This window comes from Pan troglodytes, chromosome 13 (assembly GCF_028858775.2).
Source record: "Pan troglodytes isolate AG18354 chromosome 13, NHGRI_mPanTro3-v2.0_pri, whole genome shotgun sequence".
NCBI classification, from domain to species: domain Eukaryota; kingdom Metazoa; phylum Chordata; class Mammalia; order Primates; family Hominidae; genus Pan; species Pan troglodytes.
In genome coordinates, this window is record NC_072411.2 from 69,551,627 (window position 1) to 69,571,870 (window position 20,244).

At 36.3% G+C, this 20,244-nt stretch overlaps 1 protein-coding gene and 1 pseudogene across 4 annotated transcripts in view; one reads left to right on the forward strand and one right to left on the reverse strand.

The window, feature by feature from the left end:
* B3GALT1 (beta-1,3-galactosyltransferase 1) overlaps positions 1-20,244 on the forward strand; it is a 496,697-nt gene that overhangs the window by 161,739 nt on the left and 314,714 nt on the right. The window lies entirely within an intron of this gene.
* LOC459709 (hsc70-interacting protein-like) lies at positions 10,990-12,217 on the reverse strand (annotated as a pseudogene).

Consider the following 20,244-nt stretch of genomic DNA (forward strand, 5'->3'; position numbering starts at 1 on the left):
TGAGTGCTTATTTTTAAAGAAAACAATGCAACATTTCATTTTTAGGTCTTTTTTAATTGCTAGTAAATAAAACTACAACTGAGTTTGTATATTTTGTTTATATCCTGTTTTATAGCTTTCTTAGAGTATTTTATATAGATAATCATGTCTGCAGATAAAGACAGTTTTACTGCATCTTTTTTTTTTTGGGAGACAGACTTTCGCTCTTGTTGCCCAGGCTGGAGTGCAGTGGCGTGATCTCAGCTCACTGCAACCTCCACCTCCCGGGTTCAAGCGATTCTCCTGCCTCAGCCTCCAGAGTAGCTGAGATTATAGGCATGCGCCATCACGCCTGGCTAATTTTGTATTTTTAGTAGAGACGGGGTTTCTCTATGTTGGTCAGGCTGGTCTCGAACACTTGACCTCAGGTGATCTGCCTGCCTCGGCCTCCCAAAGTTCTGGAATTACAGGCATGAGCTACTGCGCCTGGCTACCTCATCTTTTTCTGTGTAAATGCCCTTAATTTTTTCACTTGACTCATTTCACTAGCTAGGATCTCCAGTGTAATATCCACAATAAGAATGATCATCTTTGCATTCTGTCTTTCACCATTACGTTACCTGTAGGTTTCTCATATGTACTTTTTATTTCTACTCCTAGTTTTCTGAGAGTTTTTTAAAATTATAAGTGAGTATTGACACATCAAATACTTTTTAAGAATCTATTAATAGTGTGACTTTTCTTTCTACTAATAGGGCATATTATTTTTGATATTGTATTTTAGATAATTTGATATTTAGATATTTGATTCAACCTTGCATTACAGTGGCAAACCCCAACTGTCATGATCTATTATCCTTTTTTATCTTGCTGTATTCATTTACTAGTATTTTGCTATGAATTTTTGTGTCCCTGATGATGAGGGATATTGGTCTGTAGTTTTCTTATGATTGCTCTATCATTATACATGTAACTACGTATTGTTTTTGTACTATTTTTAACCACTCTAATTGGACATTATTATTGTTGTGCTTGATAGTTATTGTTCAGATTCCCTTACGTTTTACCAATTTATTTGCTCACTATTCCTTTTTAATTTCAGTCCTTCTCTTTGCAACCATGTTTCTTCCTCCTGGAGTACATCCTTTAAAAGGTCTGGTAGTGAGTTATTTTAGTGATAGCACTTTCAATTTGTTGTTTGCCTAGAAATGTCATGCTTTGAATTGTTTAGACAGGTGTACTATTCAAAGGTAATGGGTTTTTTTTCCTCTCAGCACTTTGAAAATGATATTCTACTGTCTTCTAAACTCCATTGTTGCTGTTGAAAAGTTTGTTTTATGATAATTATTCATTTTTGGTAATTTGCCTTTATTCTGACTGATATTAATGTGTTTTCTTTGTCTCTGAGCTTTTACTGTTTCATTACAAAATATATATGGTGTATTTCTTTTTATTAATCTTGTTCAAAGCTTATTTCTGAAGATACTTATCTTTCATCATTTTTGGACCATTTTTAGCCCTTAACTCCGAAGACATTGCTTTCTCCCATCCTCTCTTTTCTTTCCCTCTGGAATCTCATGTTGATTTAGGTTGGGCCTGCATATTCTGTCATCTACATCTCATAACTTCTCTTTTATATTTTGTATCTTTTTTCTCTTCTTTTGTACAGTAGGTAATTTCTTCATATCTGTTATCTAGTTCAATTAGTGCTTTTTTTAGGGGAAAGAGGGAATACAGGCAAGACATTGAAACTTTTGGGGATTAGGGAATGGAAGAGAATTTGTTCACGGTTTGCCGTGTTTTTATGTAAAATATACTAGTTGGAAATATTTCTGTGGGTGGACATTTTTAATGGGGAAATCTTTGCTAGCTATGGAAAATCAAAAATATTTTTCTAAATTAAGATGTTTTAAGTACAATGAGTATCACAAGGAATGGATCAAAAAGAGATCCCAAGATAGTAGTTGAGCTGACTCATAAGCTACCATAAGAACCTTTAATTTCTCTGCCAAACAACTATGACTGTAAACATGAAGAGAAAGTATATAGATATTTAGATATTTATATGAGGGGAGGGCACAGCTACAGTTAAATTATGTCATCTTAGGTAAATTTGTGAAGCATTGTTAGTACCACTGTTCTTACAATTTTAGTAATCAAATCTGGACTGGCAAATATGTGGGAGAAGGAAACCAATATTTATTAAGCATTTGTGATATTCTGCATTAGGCACTAATTATTCTTACAATGGTCCTGAGGTTAAGATTTTGTTATCCTCATTTTAAAAAAGAAGAAAGTCATCTTGGAGGAGTATAGCCACTAAGGTTTACAAAGCTAGCAGGTGGCAGAGCCAGACTCAAACCCAAGGGTCACTTCTAGGACCATGATCGATTTCACAAAGCCATGCTGTTTTATCAGAAGTCCCATTCCCTTGATGAAGCTAAGTCATCAAGGGAACAAATGAAAAAGGGTTATCTTAGAGTAAGTCATTAGAAAGTATAAGGAATAAAAGCAGTAAATCATAGAGTTATAGATTTTTTTTAAGTGGAAGAGACTTCCATTTATGGTAGGGATGAGTGTGCAATAAGGCTGAGCATGGCTGAAGAGATGGAACTGTGTACAACTTTAGGGAGCTTATGAAAGTGGTGACCCTGGAGTTGTTCAGTGCACAATCTATACTGTGTACCAGCCCATCATGGGAAAGACATGTCCATCTGGTCTTCCTAGCTCTGAGATGCCACCTGCAGTGTAACTTCAGGAATACCTCAGATGTGGGGATACTGAATCTTAGGGAAAATTCAAGCTTGGTCAGCTAACAGAGTTAATCTAACTGCTTCAGTATTATACTGGCATGCCTTGCAGAAAGAGGCAGCTCAGTCCTTTGAATTTGTTGTCTGAGAAGAAGACAAAAAGAAAAAAAAAAAAACAGAACAGGTAGGCATAAAAAGGAGAGGCATACCATGTTATCCCTCCAATTTAACAGATGCTCTGTTAATACCCAAGAATAAATGGCTGGCATTATTACGTTTTCAGAGTAATAAGATTGGAAAAGTTTTCTTCTGTATTAAAAAAAAATGTGGTTTTTATCACTTCTATTGAACAACTCCTGTTATATAGAATACAATAATAAAAGCCATTATGAATCAAACTGCATTTTGTATTTAAATAGTGTACAAGGTCAAAAAGTTCAGTTTCAAAAGTGTCTTATTCAACAAAATTGGTTGTCTAGTGTAGCAACATTGCAATTAGATTTTTGTTTGTTTGTTTGTTTTTTGAGACAGAGTCTCACTCTGTCACCCAGGCTGGAGTGCAGTGGCGTGATCATGGCTCACTGCAACCTCCGCCTCCCAGGTTTAAGCAATTCTCGTGCCTCAGCCTCTTGAATAGCTCCACCATGCCCAGCTAATTTTTGTACTTTTAGTAGAGACGTGATTTCACTATGTTGATCAGGCTGGTCTCAAACTCCTGACATCAAGTGATCCACCTGCGTCGGCCTCCCAAAGTGCTGGGATTATAGGAGTGAGCCACCGCGCCCAGCCAAGCATTGCAATTAGATATTGCAGTCCATGCCAGATACACACTTTCTTAAATGTTAGCCAGAAAGAGAGAAAGAGCAAGAACAGGAAATAAAGAAAGAAGGAAAGGAGAGAGGCAGGGAGGGAGGGAAGAGGGAATAAAAGAAAGAGAAAGACATGGAAATAATTAAAGAATTATTAACTCACATGGAAGCAACTGAGGCATTGGTGGTTACAAAAGACAATTTCTTTTTATAATGCAGACTGGGAAACATTTTATTTGTCCTAAAATGGTAAGTGTGCAAAAAGAAACATAAATATACGATCTTATTCATCACTGCTCTGTAACTTCTTTCAATCTGTATTTGAAGGCTCACTGCCCTTCTCTTCCTGCTCTCCATTCTCTATCCTTTAACCAAAGCAATTATTGTATTAGAGATAAAGATATATTTCTGTGTTAGAAGAGAGAGGAAAATGTGAAAGAAAAGCAGTAAACATTTCTGATCCCTCTTACGCAGGATATGTCCCCCTAAAGACTCCAGGAGAGGTAAGACTCCTGTAGGAACCAATGTACCCAGGCCCCTCCACTCTGCTGCTCAGACATGGAGAAGGGAAAGGACCTCCTGCCAGTTGTGGAGGAACATATTGACTAAGGAACTAGAAACTGACCCACTAAAGTTACAGAAGAAAATTAAAATTGTAGCTGCCCTTCAACTCCAACACTCTGAAACTCTATTTCAGAAGGTAAACTCCATTTGCTTGCTTCTTGCCCAACATGGATTTCTGAAAGCCTACTAAAAGTCCCAGATCCCTGGGCCAACTAACTCTGAAGCCTAACATGGTGATTGTATTAGTCTGTTCTCACGCTGCTAATTCCAAGTCTGGGTAATTTATAAAGGAAAGAGGTTTAATTGACTCACAGTTCCACATGGCTGGGGAGGCCTCACAATCATGGCAGAAGTTGAATGAGTAGCAGTGTCAGGTCTTACATGATGGCAGGCAGGAGAGCTTGTGCAGGAAAACTCCCATTTATAAAACCATCAGGTCTCATGAGACTTATTCATTCACTACCATGAAAACAGTATGGGGGAAACCACCCTATGATTCAGTTATCTCCACCTGGCCCCTCCCTTGACACATAAGGATTATCACAAGTCAAGGTGAGATTTGGGTGGGGACACAGCCAAACCATATCAGTGATCAAAAAGGAAAAAAAATACAGTATCAATATGTGCTGTATGTTTCTGAGAGAATCTAGTAAAGACAGCATAGAAAGGGATATAATCAAGAAAAGGACTTAAAATCTAGAGATGGTAGTTAATCATATGTATGCTTCCTTCAGTTACCCCTCCCAGATTTCTGTAAATAGAACAATAATCCATGTAGATGCTGAAGCCAAACATAGGAGTCATTCTTAATTCCTCTCCTTCCTTGTTTTCAAGCCCCTTCCCTGATACCATCACAAAGCATCAGCAAATTCCCTCATCTGTACCTCAGAAATTTTCTGACCTCCACTCCGCCTATCTAAACCTTTTCCTTACTTCTGCTCCTACTAGTGGCTCAAAGTGATCCAAAAATCTATGATTTCTAAAAGTCTGAAGCCTTTTCAAACATTCATCTTTAAATTCCTGGATGCTTGTTCTTTTTTTTTCTTTTCTTTTCTTTTCTTTTTTTTTTTTTTTACAGAGTCTCACTCTGTCGCCCAGGCTTGAGTGCAATGGCATGTTCTTGGCTCACTGCAACTGCCTGCTTCCCTGGCTCAGGTCATTCTCTGCTCAGCCTCCTGAGTAGCTGAGATTACAGGCAAGTGCCACCACGCCTGGCTAATTTTTGTATTTTTACTAGAGTTGGGGTTACATCATGTTGACCAGGCTGGTCTTGAACTCCTGACTTCAGGTGATCCACACACTTTGGCCTCCCAAAGTGCTGGGATTGCAGGCATGAGCCACCGTGCTTGGCCCTGGATCCTTGTTCTAAAGTCACCTGTTCCCCCAGCTTATTACTTTGTGGTGGCTTCCTCTGATTCACGTCATATTAACTTAGATCTACTAAGATTTATGCCACATCTGGATACTAGAAAACAAACAAGCAAAAGATTTTAAACACTATAAACAAACTTGGTTTAGCTGAGTAAATTACACACATGCATGCATACAAATACATATCTGTGTATATGCTTTTAAAGTATGTATCAGTATATATGTATATGTGCATGTATCTACATATATATATATATATATGTATATCTATATTTATGTTTTTAAAGTCCTGAGAATAGTAGGGTGGTTGAGGATATAAAACCTGAAATATTGGTGAGGACGCATTAAGGGTGTGATTTTAATCTCTGTAAGTATTGTTTCACCTTTTTGCTTCTGTATAATATACCTGACCTCTGTAGACTTTAAAACATTGCTGAGCAAATTCCCTTTGAATCACCCTGGGTGGAGCAGCGTACATTACTCTGTTCACAGGAGATGTCTTTAGTTATTCTCCAAACTCGGTCTGTTTTGCTCACCAAAATGAAAAATTATAAAGAAAATAACTACAGTTTATCTTGGTATAACTCAAATAGTTTAGAACATTATATAAATCATAGAAACTACTGGATTTAATATGAAAGTAAACAGATTTTTAGTAGAAGATTCTTTAAAATACTTAACTGTGTCTTCTTAGTTTTCACACACAAAAACTATACCTGCTTCTAGAGCGCTGATATACCTATCAGCGTAATACAGTGTTTAAAAATGTGAAAAAAAAGAGTAATTTATCTACAAGGCCTAATTGTACCTCACGTTCTGTGATAAATATTTCTTGTGCTCCAAATTATTGCCTTGTTACTCGTATAAAAAATTCAAATGAAACATCCGATTATACTTAGTTTATAATAGTTAATGTAAAAGTTATAAAAAGATAAATACACTATTTGTTAATTGTTAATCTATGCTAAAAACTAATGACAAATGAAAGCAGTCCAATAAGAGTAACAAATAGGTTAATTTCCTTAAACTCATATGAATTATGTTATGCTCTACTTTTTCCCCAATAGTGTAAACAGGATTAGAATTCTCAAAAAGAGCTTTAGCAGAAAATAGTTATTTCTTTTTCTATTTAAAAAAAAAAAATGGACTGGGACAGAGTTAGCTTTATCAGTGAAAAAAATCTTTGTAATTTAGTAAAAGAAGAAAAATGACACCTCCAAGGACAAAAATAAAGTGAAAATACCTGTAATTTCTCCGAATGGTAAAGTTATATACATCTAGCAAAGGTGAGACAACAATTATTCTTTATCTCAGATAAACCCTGAATAATGCATTACTTTGCAAAAACAGGTTGCCCTCTTTCAACAGAGTGATATCTATTTTGAACCTCAAATTGATCTTACTTTTGGTACTGATATATTTTGTGAGAAGACAGGATAGTGCTGACTATTCTTTAACATTACAGCATAAATTGTAGGTCACATAAACATGCAAAATTGAATTATAGTAAAATCACTTGCAGAGCTATACTCAGTCTCTTCTCATATAACTCTGTTTTAGTTAACTAAAAATAGCCTTCTTTCTATTTATACAGCTTTATTTGAGGTTATTAGAAGGTAATATAAGGTGAAGATAATATAATTTGGTATCCACAAAATATTATTGAAAATAGGAAATAACGAGATATAATTTAAATATAATTTTTAATTTAATTTAAATGGCTTTCCTGTAAGCTTTTAATTATTTTCTGTTTTCTGAACCTTGGCTAATAATCAAATCAATAATAATTTTTTTCTCTCCAACAGTTAAAAAATAACTCTATTCCTTCAGGAGAAAAGGCATACTGAATATGATTCAGATTTTATTTATTAGGAACAGGTAGAATCTATTAAAATGAATCAATTTAAAGCAATTACCAAATGATCATTTTCTGTCTTGTGCTTGGGAAAACACTAGTCATCTTTCTCTTCCCAAGAGAATTCTGCATATTCTGTTCTTGTCTCCCCTCTGAGTGGCCTTGTCACTCTAGAGTGACATCCATAGGAAAGAGAACCAGCTAGTCCAGGGGTTACCAAGACTGTCTCAACTCCCGGACAGCTTATTCAAGCGTGCACCAAGAAAGTGCCTGCACCTGTTCCTACTCCAAACTATAGGGCCCTGCTATTCAGAAAGTGGTTTCCAGACCAGCAGCATCCTTATCTCCTGGAGCTTGTTGGAGACGGGAAAATCTCAGGCCCCATCCCACAACTACTGAATTAGAATTTATGTTTTAATAAGATCTCTAGATGATTCACAAGCATATTCATGTATGAGAGGCACTGCTCTAGGCTACTTATTTGATGCCTGAGTACTCTTCCTGGTAGTAAACCTGATACTCACTGGTTTTCTTCTAAGTATTGAAAACTATGTACCATGCTTCTTCTTTCATTCAAATTCTGCCAAAAACCTGATGCTTACTTTCTGTTCTATCTTAGAGATTCCAGTTGATGTTAAACAACTTGTCTCTTTTTCATTGTTGTTTTTGGTTGTCCTTATGCCATTGGCTCCATCTGGTAGACAAGCATGCCTCACCTCACATATGTTATTTCTAATGTACCATTAAATCTACTTTTATATTTTATCTCACTCCCTATTAAGTCTAATTCTGGAGAATTAAATTAATTTCACCATCAAATCTTGAAAAACAGAAGGTAGGGATGTTGGAAATATAAAAGTGACTTCATTCAAACAAGGCTACCAACCAAATGGCAACAGTGGATGTTAATATGAAATTATTGAAATGATCACTTTCCAACCTTGGCACATATAAATCAATCATTACAACAACCCAAAATAAAAGCATGCTTTGTTTGGATGAAGTTCTGAAATTACTTTAAAATGGAATTTTTTGTTCTAGCCAAGTGGTAACCTTTTTATAAATAATGGCTCCTTCTTACTTTTTTAAAGTCTCTTTATGCATAAGCTTTTTTACTGAAGAGTAAGTTCTGAGTCTTACTTTTCAAACCTCCTACTTCTTTTTCTATCACTGCATTCTTCCCTTTAAGGTGGAAAACAATATTCTCCTTTCTGATTTTACCGATCATATGATCAAGAGGATAAATCGTCAGTTTTAGCTTTTCTGACTCACTTTGATTAAAGATGCGGTTTCTTGCTCAGCCTGTATTTCTTTCATTTCTATTCTTCTCCTCACATCTAAATACTAATTTATTTTACAATGTACATATAAATGACATCAGATGAGAAAAATCCTTTTTAGGTAAATTGAAGTTGTAAAATTTTTGTGAGTGGCCTTTTCTCCGTACCACTTTTTTCTTATGGATATTTGAAAATGTCTTGCACAAGGATTTAAACTATGTACACATGATGAAACGTGAAGATTTTAAGTAATTCAGATTTTTATAAAGTAATCTCAATATTTCAGTTGTGATTTTAGGAAAAGTCTAAAATATTTAGAAATTGCCTCAATTCTCTACATTCTTTTTATCTGTACAGATAGATTTTTTTTTTTTCTGGAATCACTGCAGTAGTGCCAGCTGAACATTTACTGGGGGCCTGTCTATTAGATTTTTATATTTTTATGCTGATTATATTGTCCTCCATGAATATCTTTCAGCTCACCCCAAACTCCCAACAGTGGCCACATAAGGATACAATTATTTAATTCATTATTCCTAATTAACCTGTTTTGCGTTTACATAACAGTTAATCTCTTGAACATGACCCATTCCCATGAAAGACAAATCATCTAGTTGAAACAGTTCAGAGGTCACAACATGAAGCTTTTGGTCCTGAAGCTGCTATTTGATGAGTGAGTTTCCTAAAAGGAGCTACCTGTGCTCCACGTTTGTATGGCAATATTAATACAGACACTGAACTTAGAGGGATATTTTGAAAAGACGTTAAATTCTTTTTTAAGTCCTTCTGAACCTATTTATTTATTTATTACATGTTTAAATAAATCCTATCACTGTTTTCTTCTGCTTTTATTGAATCCCATCACATATTTTATATATTTTTTAAAATGTTTCACTTATCTTGTATAAATAATGTAAGATGATTTTTCTGCCTGATAGAAAGGAAAGGACCTGTCCTTTCATAAGTTATCGATGTTCTCTTTGTGTTTTCTAAAATTTCAGTCAGTTGTATTCAATTTTCTTTTCTAACATGTTTTGAGATTTAAAATAAGGCTTAAGTGATTCTCCTATGAAGTATCCTGCAAAACACTTAACTTTCTACAATGGGGAACCCAGATGGTGGTGTGAGTGTGTGTGTGTGTGTGTGTGTGTGTGTGTGTCTATGTATGAAATAAAATTTTGTCTTAAGTCTTAAATTAGATTACTCTTATTTGGGTTTTCTGTCTCATGCAGACAAATCTGTCCAATTAAATTTCAAGAAGTAAAGCAAACCAAAAAGAACTTGAGGTGTCTTTTTTTTATTATTTGTCTTTTTTAACTAATATTTAATCTCTTCTGTTCAGGAATATATTTAACCTGGTTCAACTTCTACCTCTCATTTTGTATTAATCTACAATCCATATATACTCTTACTGGCATATGATTTTATATTAATGTTTATTGATGCCTGAATATGTGTTGACTATCCAAATAGGTTGTAATCTCCTTGAAACCAAAGTCCAATCACTTTTTAGAATCACTTATAGTTTCTAACTCATTACTGACAACACATAAACCTCTCAAAAAATATTTAGAGAATTGTATTAAATGAATTATCAATGTTTGTTAGCTATTTATAACAGTTAAAAATAGCAATGCATGTACGTATGTTGGCAGGGGGCTCACAAACTTAGGCAGGTGTTAGTATCCCTATTTTGCAAAGAAGGAAACAGAATCAAAGAGGCTCGTAACCTGCATACTAACCTTCCTTGGATGTCCATCTTGGAAGAGATAGAGCAGAACCAAACCCTGGCCTGCAGAACACATGTCGACTTTCCACAGTGCCCTGCTGCCTCACAATCATAAATAACAGTATGCTCTTCACTCTGTATGGCATACTTCAGACGAGTTCCTGACAACAAGAAGCTTCCCATTAAAGTCATTAATAAGGCATTTCCCTCATATTAGCAAATAATCATTGCTTTCCCTTCCTATGTTCAATTCTTACCTACATCTTTTTTTTTATGTTTGCCTCACACTAATAACTTTTATTTCACTCAGAGCAGTAATCTTCCATACATAAGTATATTCCCTGCCAATAATTCAAAGAAAAAAATCCAAAATGATTAGTAAAGAAAAATATAAGAATTAACAGACCCTTTAAATTTGTTTTAAATATTTTGGAGATTTAAAAAGTGTTTAAAGTTTGTAATTCCTAGTAGGAAAACATTATGTGAATGAATACCCTAATGGCAAACCACTGTAAAATGCTTCAGCTGCATTTGGGGGAGAGGGGTAGGGATTATCTTCAAAGCACCCCAGCTCTCTTGATGAGGTCAGAGGTACACTGGTTTGTATTATTGCGACATCCATAAGGTGATCTAGGTTGCTTTTCCTTCAGCAAGGGCTTTATTTATCAGAAGGACATTACGCTTGACCTCCAAATTTGGCTGACAATTTACTGATGAGATTCATAACCTTTGGGTTGCTCTGATATTTTGACATATTTGCTGGGTTCTGAGCCACATCCTGGAAAGCCACCATAACTTCTGGATCCTGCATGGCTGCAAGAACCTCTGGATCACTAAGAATTTCATTGAGTCCAGGCATTCCGGCCGTTCCAGGCATGCCCCCTCCCATTCCAGGCATTCCTCAGGGAAAATTACCAGGCATTCCCCCAGGAAAGCCACCTGGAAAAGAGCCATACTGAGCTCCTGACTGTCGTCTGGCTTCTTCCTCCCTCTGGGCTCTCTCATGCTCTTCTCGAGCCTTCTTAACTCGTTCTATTCTTTCTTTGATCTCTCGCTCTTCACGTTTTCGCTCATACTTTCTCGGATGTTCTGCAATTTTCTGTGCCCTAGGTTGAACTTCTTTCAGCATTGCACTAGCATCTTCATCATAATCCAATTTACAGGCAAGGGCAAGATCATGGGCTGCTTCTTCCCAGTGGCCTAGAAGTCTGTGTGCTTTCCCCCGCCACTTGTAAGGCTGAGCTGAATCAGGATTTATTTCAATGGCTCTGTCACGGTCTCGGATGGCAGCATTTGGCTTCTGTAATTTGACGAAGACACTGGCCCTCTTGGCATACAAAATGGCCAAGCGAGGATTCAGCTTGATGGCATCTGTGAATAAGTCAATGGCTTTCTGGAGTTCACCATCATTTAGGGCTTCAATAGCAGCCACTTTTTTATCATTTGCCGGATCCATCATCTCCTCCGTTATCTCCGCATTTTCATCTCCCATTTCTTGAGGAGCATCAGTGTCTGGTTCAATCACACCTTCTTTATCAATTTCTAGATAACTTTCCTCACTTGATGGTTCGTCTGCCTTTAAGTCTTCCTCCACCTTCTTACTATCAGGTTTTTCTTCCTTGGTATTTTCTTCTGATTTAGCTTTCTGAGTAGCAGGTGGTACTTTACCTCCCATGCTCTCCACCCACTCCCTCAGGAAGCACATTTCCTTGGTGTGCAGAACGCTCGGATCCTGCTTACACATTTTCACAAAGGCCCGAAGCTCGTTCACTTTGCGGGGGTCCATGGTAGGGAGGTGGTGGGCGAAACTGGGGGGCTACGGCCCAGTTCCAGGCCCAGGCGCTGGCTCGGCGTGACCGCGCAGAAGGGGGTCTTACCTACATCTTTATGAACACTGGCAGAAGTGGCTTACCTATACCTGACAAGTGTGCCTCCCCTTCCCTGGTGTGGAGACATCACTGGGTAGGCATAAGCAGCCTCTCTACCTGCCCACAGCAGCAGACTAAATGTCATTCAGTGAGTATTTAATATAGTCATAAATCTGAGTCTAGATGATTTGAAAACTTTACAGAAACTTGCTGCCTTCTCTCAACCTAATGTTAGCATCAAATATTATTACCATTAAAGGCATGTAATTTTATTTTTATTTTTCCTTTTAATGTTTGTATTGGGTTATTCCAGAGCAAAAGTAGTTTTGAGGAAAAAAAATACTTCGGAAATATTCTTTTATACTCTTACTCTTTGATCAGATAAATAGCTATACCAGACCTACCTTGCAATAGGATATTCTCCATAATATTTTTTAAGGTTTTTAGTTTTCAGGTCTCAATTTCCAATTCTAGTTTTGATTATCTACAGTAGTATTTCATACCATTTTCTACTTTGTTTTAAATGTACTTAGCTTATCACTAACTCTACGTTAACCATAACAGTTGGTTCTAATCTCAAAAGTCAACATCCTTCTCATCTCTTTGCATTGCTATCCACTGAGGGAGTTGGAGAAAGCAGATGGAATATGCAAGCTAATCTCAGATAATGAGGTAATTTTGTATAGTGCATGCATTTCAAAAAATAATTAACTACATTTATTATCCTTTAGTTGAAAGTCTGAGTACTTGTGAGGGAAGTGGTGGAGTTTAAAAGATACACTCTAGACTTTGTGACCTAAAATGCAATAAGTCTCCAGAAACTTACTTTTCCTTTAAGAACCTGTGGCATTTTGACTAAGAGCAAAAAACAAACTCCACGTGTTCTCTTCCAGCAGTAAAGTATCTCAAACCCCAAGCCCAAATCCATTCTATGATAACAACTGGGAAGGTAGAAATTGCATGATGATCTCTAAAATTTTGATAAACCAGAGCTACTTTTCACTTTACTGTAGCCTTGATGTCTTTGGATGTAGAGAGGAAACATGGTAGCATTGAATTTCCTGTACCATATAAAAATAGTGGCCTCTAGTGGTTGTCTGACTTCTCACTAGAGCCTAGCAAATGGAAAGTGGTGCATTTTTCAGTGGGCTTTGGTGATGCCTTTTTAAAGACGTTCTGTTGAAAGAGGGATGAAAGAGAGGAAGTTGCATCTGAAGAATGAGAATGAAGTGACATACACTTAAAAGATGTTTTATTTAGTTTTTGAATGGTAGAGGCTTGAGCACGTGCATTAAGTAGGGTAGGCCAGCTTCTGTAAAAACCACCAATTTCAGTGACTTAACCCAAACACCGTCTCACTTATGTTACAGTCCAGGGAGGGTTGGCATGGCTGGTCAGCTCTGGAGTTTTTCAGGGACCCCGTTCCTTCAATCTAGTGATCCTACTATCCCCCACAGCCCACAGACCTCTACTGGATATTCTGCACATGAGAAAAGATGGTGGTGATGTTGGATTGCCCAGGACATTGTATAGGCTAGTCCCACATGCCTCTGGTGTTTGTCCATTTGCCCATCTACCAGATCTTAGTCATAAAGCACAGCTAACTGTAAGGGAACCTGAAGAATGTAGTCTACCTGTGTGCCCAGGAGGAAAGGGGAAAAGTTTTGGTGAACAGCTAGCCAGCCTCTTCCACCAAATTACTGTTACCTGGAAGGTAGTTGTGTTTTCAGTGTAAATAAAAAGGTGAAGATAAATAAGCAAAAATATGTTGTTTGATTGAGTTGGCAGAAGATGAGCTAGAAGGCATTGGTGGAGATGTTGCCTTTGGATAAGGGGGTAGAAAAATTTGTTCTTTGAGACTAGAGAGAAGGCAATGTAAGTGTTGATAGGTACCCAGTAGAGGACTCTGCAACCATGAAATCACATTTTAGTCTTCATGGAACTAATGAGACAGACAACAGATTCAAAATCAAGATCATTGTGTAGACTTGTGCAGTTTGTGTTTCACAGAAATGTCATGCCAGGAAAGCAGGAAATGATAGAAATCAGCCAACAGCCTGCTCTCTAAGCAGTGCCCTCGGGGGTTGTCTGTATCCTCCTGGATGAGGGGTGAAGTCATCTCCAGTCTGAGGAAATGCAGATTGCCCAGATGAGGTGCCTTTTTCTAATTTAACCACCCAGACGAGGCACATTTTCTTAAATTCACACAGAGGCACCATATGGGGTAGCAGCAGCCCTGCTCAAGAGTAGGGGTGACTTGGACCAGACCGAAGTAGATATGTGAGAAGTGGTACTATGTCTCCCCTGTTGGAGGTCTGGGAGCACACTGGAGGGGGAATTTGAGAAGGGTTCTGGAGTCCTCAGAGCTGAGTCCTTACATTATAACTTCGCTATTTCACTTGAAATAATCCTTTTCAGTAGATTAAACAGACATGGAGCATTTCTGTCATGTTCTAGGGTTTTAACGACTTATTGTAAAGAGGCTGTTTATTTTTCTTAGAGCTTTATTCTCATTGCTAGTTGCTGCTAAGAGCTTGCAGCTGCATCAGTTTTGCTTGCAATGGAAAATTCTCAGTATTGGAAGCAAGGAGAATTGGGTCTAACTTTCCCCCTAACTAACTGGATGACCTTGAGAGTCTTCACATCTTTGACCCTGCATTGTCTCATCTGTAAAATGCACTCATTTTGTTAATACCAATGATTCCTTGATTATATGATTACCAACCTCTCCTTCAGTTCTGACACTTCCAGATTCTAGGGTAAATAGCAAGCACAGCAGTTTAGACAAAGATATTTCATATAAAAATTTAGGAGACCCAGATGTGTACAACCTTGCATTTATCTGTTTTTATGAAAATAAATGCAAGTATTTATTTAGAATATAAAAATAAAAATACCATTTAAACTTCCATAAACAACTTAGTTATACTATAATAAAGCAGATAAGTAGTAAAACAAATTTAAAACATTTGATATGTTTTTGTGTATATTTTAGAATACTGCTTGTCACTTAGCAAATGCAGTGTAGGTATATGTTATTGTTATTATTATTGTTACTATTATTAACACTTTTTTCTTACTGGGACCAATAATATAGAGTAAATAGTCTAACTGTAATCAAAAAAATTCTTCCAAACGGAAGTTGCCTTTCAGTGACTTTGGAATAAGTTTCTAGATTCCTTCATTCTGATGTGGCTTTGACTTTCTCCAAGGATACTAGTGAGCTTTTCCTGAAATACTTTTTCCTTTGGGAAAACTAGTGTGCATGACTACAAATATTAAAATGGCATGGGTTTCCAAACAAGATATTCTCTTTGTGTTTTTAATCATACAGTGCATCCCATCTTGTTGTTTTTTGAAATATGTTTCTGGTCCTTAAATTTCTCCATTGGTCACCTTTATCATCTTCTTATTTCTGATTCCTTAATAGGAGTTTTAATCAAGTCTTCAGTACTTGAATGTGTTGGTACACATCTTCGGGGGGTACTATTTTATCCCTGATTATATAATCAAAACGTCATCAAATATTTATTGTATCATCATCATTAAAATATTTAATTCCAATCCAGAGAATAATTTTTAAGCTACCTGAGCTTTAGATAAGAATGTCAGATTTTTAAAAAGGCTTCAAGGATAACCAAATCTAAAACACTTAGATCTTAGCATAAAAGCTGTTCATATCAGAAAAGCAAATGAGAGGAGTATTCTGAATCAGCATCGTGGTAGGCTTAAACATGAGTAAATAATAACAATGTTTATCTGACATAGCCAAATTGACTCTGATGTAATAAAACTTGGGTTAATAAAATGTTAGGAGCAAGCTAAGAGATTCAACAGTAAGAAGAACCCCTTCTTTTCACATGAGGAAATTGAGACCGAGAAAACCTAAGTGGCTACCCAAAGACAGCACAGCTGTGCAGTGGCAGATCTCGATTTATGGGACCCCTGGCTACTGATCAAGATTTCTTTGTATTTTACCTCCAAGAAAACATGCAGAATCCCATGGCTGCATCCCAGTCTCAGTTCCACCTAAAGGTATGCCCTAGGAATTATACAATCCAAGACCACTTCTGAGCCCTCCATTTCATCTATAAAATTGTCAGCTGGACCATATAGGGGCTTAGATCTTTTTTAGACCTAAATTGCTGTGTTTTCCCACCATGGTTCGTTTTTCTTAGTGATAGAAACAAAATCTTTTTCTTGGGCACAATTTAAACTTGTAATTTTGGAACTACAGCTATGGATATGAAGCTCTTAATCATCAAGGCATTTTTCCTAAACACTTAAGCTGATGCAATTTTCAGAAATTCAGAAAACAAATTTTGCAATCACTTTTCCCAGTGATTAAAAAGAAGGTAAAAGGACAGAGATGAGAGGCATAATTATATGGTACATTTAGTCAACAACTGTACAGGCAAAATGTCAAAAAAATAAGGCACCCATCAAGCATTTCAACCGTACTTGACTAACCATGTTATGGATTTGCCTCCTGGGGATCTGCGTTTATTAGGAGAATAACAGAATAACCTAGTTAAGAGCATGACCGCTGGTCACTGGCCTAGATTCCAATTCTGGCTCTTCCACCTGCAAACTGTATGACTTTGAACAAGCAATTTCCCTAAACTTCAGTTTTCTCATATTGAAAATGGGAATAAGAGCTGTACTTAACTTATGGTGTTTAAGAGAAGATACAGTGATAATGTATTGATACATTTATCATCATGCTTAACATGTAGTAAGCACTTAAGATATGTCCTTTCTGAATAGTTAGTTGCTATGCTGTACAAGTTGTTAAATTTGTACATCTCCTTCTATCTATAAGGAAGAGTGATTGATAAGGAAGACATCACTAAGCCAAGTCACCTCACTCAGTAAGTAATGGTGGATGAACCAGCGGTAGGATGACCAGGTAACAGCCGAAGGTAACACTAAGAATTGTTTCAAAACCAGCATTATTTTAGAAACCAATGTTATGCAGATAATCTGCCTGTTACCTTCTTTCCTAATCGATATACTCTTAGTTTTCTTCTTTTTCCTCCCCTTCTATTGCAGAGCTGGTGTGAAAAATACTAAGTGTATGCAATAAGAGTAAAGACTATTGTAGCCATTTAGATATCACATCTCATTTTCATTGCTATTCCATAAAACTCATAGCACATCTTCCACAAAAGATTTTTTGCCTATTTGCCTGAAGATTATTTTAAGCCTATCCAAAATTTAAGACTAAATTGCTAGTCCAATTAAGCAAAATTAACGTTTGGATTACTTGTAAGGTACCTACTAACTTTAGTAGACAAAGCTAATTCTTTGTGTCCTTTCATATTATTTATTTAGATGTCTTGCCATTTGATCACCATAGAAAAGGACATGTAACTCATCATAAAACATGTTAATTAATCATATACATGGTATCAGGCAATGAAATATAAGGTAAGAAGGATGGCTCTGTCTTCTGGGTCTTCAAACATAAAATAGATGACACAGAAATGACGTATGTGCTGAGTGATATACAAATCCAAATGTGTGTAATAGACTTATATTTCAGCTAACTGAACTATATGCCATGGGAATGCATAGGACTGCTATGTATACGCTTCACTTTTCAAAGTCACAGTTTCTATCCAATCTATTGGGAAAATCTCAGGGAAACAATAGAGGATAGAGAAGCATAGGAATAGACAGTTATTGAATGCATTGCACTCTAACTTTGTGCATGGCATCATGCTTTAGGAATTTTGCATACATTATCATACACATAAATCTCACCATAGTCTCACATAGTGAGTGTCCTTATCTCTGAGTTCAGAAGTAACTTGCCCTCAGGTCACACGACTCCTCATAAGCTGAGATAGAACTGCAGAGTCCCTGTTCTTTCCACTATCCCGTGTTACTAGGATAAAGTAAAATTCAATCTTTTATGGGTATTTTCTTCTTACCAGCATATAGCTCAACTACTTGTCACTGAATTACCACATCTGGAGCTATCTTTTTGCTTACATTTTACTTTTATACACTGTTATAAAAGCTGCTTTCCAGGAAGAAACACAGGCTTTTATTCAGACATAAAAATAGGCTAATGGCAATGACAGGGATGACTGTGAAGGGGAAAGAAAAGCAAGAGTGATATTGCCAAATCTATGTTAGGAGTTACAGTCTTCATTAGAAAAGAACTTGAGCATGTCACATTGTGAAATAGCATGTGATAGAAAATACAATGTGGTACCATGATGGGTTCTACTTACCATATGGCGTGTTAATATATCCTATTTCCTTGGGGAATGCACTAAGGATGAAAGGAGAATGGAATCCTTCAAAAGTGTATTGAATAATCATCTGAGTCTGAATGGATTTTGATTATACCAACATGCACAATGACTCAGTGAGGATAATGAAACACCAGAGGCTCTGAATACATGTCTCACCATTCTGTAGCTATTGACTTTAGCCGAATATGAATTATGCCAATGGGATGGAATCTCCAAGGATTTTTCTATGGATCTCAGGGACAACTTGGAAGGAACCAATGCCAAATATTACTGACTTGTGAATTGCTCTTTTTTACAATTATAGCACAGTAAAGCATCACATTTTCAATGGTAATCAGAAGGACAGGTAATGAAAGGAAAGATCACTCTATATGGAAGGATTCAGCAACATGATTAAGAATATATTAAATATAATTATGGAGGCTTCACATACTCAGAGGTCGAATTAAAAAAATACTGCTGTAACTATGATGCTTAAAACTGAGCACAAATGAGGCATTGGAATAGAAGCAGGTAAACACTTTCGAGGACTAAAGCACTTTAAAATACTTTCATGTAGAAAATCTCTACTTATCTATTTGTCTATAATGAACAATAATGAGAATGTACAAATTTTTAGGAAACAATTATTGGCAAGCATGCAAGCTAAAGTATTAAAAATGTACTATAAGGACACCATGGGGAGATTAAGTAACATGAGGAAGCCTTTCTCATGTTAAAAAAATTCTGCTGTTTTTAAAACTTGTCTTTTTAATTTCAATAATGAAGTTTTATTTTGATCAAAATATTTAAACTCAAGAACCTCGCTGCTTTATTAAAATCTAGAGCTAAGACAATGAAGTAATATTTACCAAAGAGTTGTAGGAAACAACGCAGTGAGTAGACTATTCATCCCTCATTTTCATTGGTCAAGGATGCCCTTAGTTGGAAAATGTTCGTTCACTGCAACTTCATAGAGGAATGAACATTCTAGGTATGTATGCTACACTATTCTCATTTAAGAAAAATTATTTTCTTGTGGAAAAACTGATTACTTCTTACTGTGTGCCATCTTCCTGCAATGGAATATTTATTTCTCACAATAAACCTAGGAGGTAGGTAATGTTGTGTCTGTTCTACAGAAGAAACTGAGGAAAGTGAAAAGACTGGAGAAATAAGGAATTGTCCTCTTGGGTCCAGCCAAAGTTCATTTATGGATCTCTGTGATTCTAAAAACCTGTCTCTTAAAACTAAACCTTTTGGCTGCATATTATAAATCACTCTACATTGTAGAAAAATAATATACTGCCTTTTACAGAACTACTGACTATAAAAGCTGGTTATCTACATAAGTACATTAGTCTTTTTTTTTTAATTCTGTTTATACACCTCAAAGTAAATTATTAAGTGACTTGGAGATGGGTTGTGTGATCAAAGACGTTTTCATTTAAATATCTTATTTTGTATACTTTTATGAATTACAAACACTGACCAACAAAGTGTTCTTTGTTGCCAAGAATGTCACCTTTTCTAATAAAAAGTTATGGATATTTTTACCTTCTCAACTAAAACCTTATCATTTTGATGCAAAGTAATAAAATACTTGGCTACAGAATGGAAATTACCTGATTGAAATTTTAGGTTTGTTATAAATTATTTAATATCTAAAGTGTTTGGCTCTTAAAGTTTCAGTAGAACTTAGAAACATGATATCTTGGATTTCAAGAACAGTATTTGGCAGGACACAGGGCAACGCTCGTTCTTTCTTTCTGCTCTTTGGAGGTCAGAATGTAA